The sequence below is a fragment of the Rousettus aegyptiacus genome, unplaced genomic scaffold (genome assembly GCF_014176215.1).
Source record: "Rousettus aegyptiacus isolate mRouAeg1 unplaced genomic scaffold, mRouAeg1.p scaffold_m13_p_2, whole genome shotgun sequence".
Taxonomy (NCBI): Eukaryota; Metazoa; Chordata; class Mammalia; order Chiroptera; family Pteropodidae; genus Rousettus; species Rousettus aegyptiacus.
The window spans coordinates 118,559,376-118,565,244 of NW_023416295.1; the positions used below are offsets into that span (position 1 = coordinate 118,559,376).

A 5,869-nucleotide genomic window follows, 5' to 3' on the forward strand; every position below is an offset into this window, starting at 1 on the left:
CATCTCTCCCATCTGGATGTTCCTGAGTTACATCTTTTTATAATAAACTGGTTATTTAATAAGTAAAATATTTCTTTTGAGTTCTGTGAGTCACTCTAGTAAATTAATAACACCCGAGGAAGGTCATGGGAACCTCCGATCTACAGCCGTTCTGTCAGAAACACAGGTAACCTGGATTTGCGACTGGTGTCTGATTAGGATGGGGGGCTAGGGGCAAACCTGTGGGATCTGACCCTATGCCCTGGTAGACAGTGTCAGAATTGAGTTAAATTGCTGGACACCCAGCTGGTGTGCAGAGAATAGCTTGGTGGTGTGTGGGGAAGCCCCCTGCTGTTGGAACTGGGTCCAGGAACTCAAAAGGAGCTTGTATCCACACACCAAGATAGTTCCACAAAACAGTACTTACTCTCACTGTAAGCAATGTGCTCCAGTATTTTCTGATGTATTTTATTTCATTTTTTTCAAAATGTTTGGGATTCACTAATGAATTGTAACCTGAAATTTGAAAACTCCCCTTCTTAGGAGAGTCCCTAGAACTCAGCTTCTCCTTCTGAGACCCTGCTGAGTTTGTCACTGTTAATACACAGGGTAAAACCCTTTCATCCTTCTAGACATCTATATATGCTTTCTATATGTCAGAACCAGTAGGAAACAGATTTTTGTTATCTCCATAATGGCTAAAATGTCCAGAGACTTAGGTCTGAAGTCCGTATAACTGTATTCAAATAATCTTTACACCAATACTTTTTGATGACATTCTGATGAACTCGTTAAACATACTGTGAGCTCTGGGAGGAAAAGGGGGAAATTCAAAGTATTTTAAAACAACAATTTTAACATTATCTCTTCTGCTTCCAGAATGACACTCATGGATATTTTGCTTAGTACAACAAGACAGTGCCTCTTGCCTGGAAGAGGGGATGCTGGTCCATTGTCTGATGTTAACGACACAGCAGCAAAAGGTGTGTTATTTCCATTTTGTCCTACCATGGCTTTTTTTTTCTTCTTCCCTATTTTCTAGATGCCTTTAATCTTGCAATCTATTCGCAGTCCATGATTGGAAATAGGTCTTTTTATATAGCTGTGTGTGCATTCAGTGACCAGAATTGAGAAGAGCTTCTGTCTGCCACAGCAGAAATGTGGAGAGGCAAACGTGGCAGCTGGAAGAAGCTTGGACTCAAAAAACGGGTTTGTGGGTTCCACTCCTTGTGAATTATTACACTGCCTTGGAAAAGGAGCATTTCACTTCTCTGAGCCCCAGGCTAGTAAAGATATAGGGTGCTTATCATATGCCGGGTGTGATGCTAGATTTTGGAAGGCAAAGATGACAAAAATATGATGCATACTCTAGAGTGAAGATGACAATACTATAAAACTGTTCTCATAGTATTATTGTCAGAATTAAAAGAGAGAACAAACAGCAAATACCCAGCACAATGTTTCACCCACGTTAGGATTATTTGTTTGCCTCTTTTTATATTTAAAGCCATTTTATTATGAAACATAACACATTTAGAAAAGTACAAAATCATATGTTCAGCCAAATGAAGTATTTAAAAGCAAACATTCACGCAACTATCATCCAGATGTAGAATTAGGGTACATATTGCTATTACCCCAGAAATCCCTACTTGCTTCACCCAGTCAGAACCCCATTCTCCCACTAATGGTAGTCATTTGCTTGAATTTTAATACTGTCTTGCTTTTCCTTACTTTTTTCCTCTTTTTTTTCTTTTTTACCGCTTAAGTATGCATCGTAAACATTACAGTTTGATTTAGCCTGATTTTGCACTTTACATACAATCTGTTCTAGCTGGCCTCTTTTACGTATCACATTATTTGTAAATTACCCATATTGTAAATGTGAGTTGTAGTTAATTTGTTTCTGTATAATATTCAATTAAATAAATATGCCATATTTTCATTTTTAATCTACTTTACCATTAATGAACATTTAATTTGTTTCCACTATTTGGCCATTACACAAAATGCTGCAAGGAAAATTCTTGTACATGTCTTTTGCTACATCTAAGTCTGCATTTCTGTAGAGTATATATTTAGGAGAAGAATTGCTGGGTCATAGAACATATGTATCCTCATTCCTGCTAGGTGATGTCTAACTTTTTCCAAAGTGTTTGCACCAATTTACACTCTAATCAGCAGTGGATTAAAGTTGCTTTTGTATCACTGTTCATGAACTCTTAGTATTGTCAGACTTTTAGCTTTAGCTAAAAGTATAGAGATCTCACTGAGTATATAGATCTCATTTAGCTTAAACTCACATCTCTGATTACTAGTAAGATTGAGCACCTCTATCAGCTATTCAGATTTCTTTCTATGTAGAATATCTGTTAAAATTTTGAAAATTAAGTTGTCTGTCTTTTTTATAATTCTCTGGATATGATCTATTGGTTAGTATGTATAATATAAATTGTTATGCAAATGACTTCTCACATTCTGTATCTTGTCTTTTAATCTCTTACTGATGTCTTTCGATGAACAGAAGTTCATAATTTTAATATTTGTCTAACGTATCAAAGCTTTTCTTTATTTTAAGTGCTTTTCCTCATCCCAACAATGTTTTCTGAAAAGATCTCTCCCCTCACTCTTGTGCTACTTCTGTGATAAATCAAGAGTCCACACATGTGTAGGCCTCTGAGTTCTCTTTGTGGTTCCATTAATCTACGTGCCTATCATTGCAATGATCCCATAAATCTATATCCTTACTGATTTTTTCTACTTATTTAATCAGTTACTGAAAAATGTATGTTACAATTTCTCAGTAGGATTGTGGATTTGTTCATTTAACTTTGTAACTCTTAAATTTTGCTTTATATATTTCGAGGCTGTTATTAGATGCATACAATTTTTAATTTGTTTTAATTTCTTGTGAATCGAACTTTTTACCATAATGAAATGTCTTTCTTTATTCCTAGTAGCTGAAATATAAACCCTTGTTTTTATATCTTCCACGTCCTTATTTCTTAAATGTATTTCTTATAAATAGCACTTAGTTGTAATTGTCTGACATGTTTGCATTTTAATTGAATCATTTAGTTTACTTGCCTTTAATGTAATATGGATTTACTACTTTATATCATTATCAATCTATTGTTTCTCTGCTCAAAATCCACCCTTCATTACTATGCTTGTAATATTGGACATTTCTCCCTTGACAACTGGCACGATACTGAACTTCACCAGTGGAGGCCACTGGAGACACAAAGAAGGAGGATGCAGAAGACAAAAGCACTTAGCATCCTTCTATGGACAACTTCCACTGGCACTTAAGAGGGAGGCTTCCAGTGAGTTGTGTTATCGGGGCACCTACTGGACTCTCATATTTTAAATGCTCTCTTCTCTATGCTATATTTAGTGTTGAACTTCTCACATTGCATTATAATTTATCTAAGTGTCAGATTGCCTCCACTACTAGGATAGTAGTCCCTTAAGAATAGGGTCTATGTAATTGTTATCTTTAATACACAAGACTTAGCCTTGTTCTGTGCAACAAAAATAATAGCTAGTCTATTATATGTTAGACATTGTTGCATGTGTTTGAATATAGTAAGTGTTTAGTCAATGTTTGTTGATAAAATAGTAAATTATTCTTCCTGTTTTTCAGGAGAAGTAACTGAAGATGGCTAAAGGAAAATAACTTGCTGAGGGTCACATACCTAGTAAGTGGTCAAAATTTAAATATAAATATGCCTCTTTCCTCTATACTGTGCTCATTAAGATACAAGGATGGATCATGCCAAGAGAACTGTTGTTATTTTGTTGCTTACGAAAGAATCCTCTGTTGAATTTGAACTCAAGAGTAGGAAATAATGAAGGTCTTACCTAGCACTGATTATGTACCAAGCATTTTACATATATTCAGTGATAAGGTGACCGTGATTATCATCATGTTACAGAGAAAGCCCGGAGAGGTTAAGTGCCACTTCTCAAGTCACACAGCTTCTAAATGGCAAAGAAAAAATTCAAACTCAGTTCAAAGCAACTCTTGAGTCTACATTCTTGACCATTAACACACTGACTATTCAGGTACCTACAAAAGGTAAGGAAAATAAAATAACAAATACCCATGCACTTATCTCTCAACATAAGAAATAAAACATTACCCCATGTTCTGATCACATTTTCCTACATTTGGTGGCTATCATTCATATGCATATTTTGGGGTTTTTATATATACGAAAATAATGTACAGTATGCAGTATTACTTTTCATGCACATATATAAATGCTACTCCTCAGCAAATATTTGAGTGTCTACTCTGTGCCAACCACTTTTTTAAGTACAGAGAAAACTGTAGTGACAAAACAAAATCCCTACTCTCGTGAAATTTAATTCTGGAGTGTAGAGACAGACAATAAAACATCAACAAAGCAATACATAATATGTCTTGTAGAAGTAAGTAAAACAAAATAACGCATAGTAAGGAATAGAGCGATGGAGATGTGAAAGAAGATACTATCTTCTTTTATCAAGAGATATCGAGCAAATATCTGAAAGAAATGAGAGAGTGCGTCGTACATGAAACACGAAGGAAAACAAAACACTCTTGTCACTGTGGAGAATAGATGGCAGTGGGATACTCTGTTGCAAAATGTCCAGATGAGAGATAATGGTAACTTGGATTATTGAGGAGGTATTAAGTAGTCAGGTTTTGCTTGTATTTTGAAGGCAGCATTTATATTTATAAGAGAAATGGTCTATACTTTTCTTTTCTTGATTTATCCTCACATTTTTGGAATCAAAATGTCATTAGTCTCATGAAAAGATCTGGGCAGCTTTAGGAAATCTTGTATCAAATAGAAACTAACTTTTCTATGAGTTCTTTAGGAAGAACTCACTGTAAGCCATTGAAGCCTGGGATAATTTGGGAGTGGAATGGGGAGAAGGGCAGGCCTGACTATAGTTTCAATTTCTTTAATTCTTAGTGTTTTCTCCAAATTCTCTTGTTTTAATTTAAGCATCATATTTTTCTTTGAATTTTTCCATTTCATCTAAGTTTTCAAATTTGTTAGCATACCCTTATTTATATTATTATGTCTGCATTTTTATCCCATTTCTCATTCTGTATTTTATTTATTTTCTTTTATTTGTTACTCTCACTATTTATTTAACTTTTTGAAGAACGAAGTCTGGGATTGTTAAAAATCTTTACTAATTTTTATTATCATTGTTATCTTTGTCTATTTCACAGTTTTATGCCTGTAAGAAAATAAGTAGTATAGCCTTTTTGTTTTTCTAGGTGTTCTCTTTCCTCCCCAAACTTCTTCTATTGAAGGCTTAGCTCATACGGTCTTCAAGGCCCAAAAGCACAGGACATTTTACAGTGACTTCCTATACTTGTTCCCACGAACCCAATTCTTACCTTTGTACCATCAGTAAGTACTGTTCTTAATTTCAAGTGTATCATTTCAGAATTTCTTTATGCATATACTAATAGATATAAATATAGAGTATCATTTCCTACTTTTTAATGAAAGTTTGCATATTATACTCATCTGTAGCTTTCTTTTTTATTCAATAATATATTTTATTAATTTTCCATAAAGAAAAAAATCAATTTTTTTTACAGCTGCATAATTTTATATGTATCTTGTTTAATCATTCATTCTCCTACTGATAGCCTTTTGAGTTATTTCTCATCTTTAGTTGTTATAAATGATGTTTGTAACAGATATCACTTGGATCTTTTCAGCTTCACTGGGTTCCTTTTCATTATTTTCCTCCTTAGCTGCTCCCGTGATGATCCGTCCAGAATGTGCGACAGCTCACTCCAATCAGACAGTGGCTTGTCCCTTGCCCAAAACATGTGACCTTAGGGTGCTTCTGCTGCTACAGGGGCATGAGATGC

At 34.6% G+C, this 5,869-nt stretch overlaps 1 long non-coding RNA gene across 1 annotated transcript; it reads left to right on the top strand.

Annotated features, from left to right (window-relative positions):
- The first annotated feature begins 857 nt into the window (after positions 1 to 857).
- On the top strand, positions 858 to 5,385 carry LOC107512673. Its single transcript, XR_001597365.2, has 3 exons — positions 858 to 962; positions 3,626 to 3,680; positions 5,261 to 5,385. It is a non-coding gene; the product is annotated as an uncharacterized LOC107512673 (long non-coding RNA).
- Positions 5,386 to 5,869: the final 484 nt, after the last annotated feature.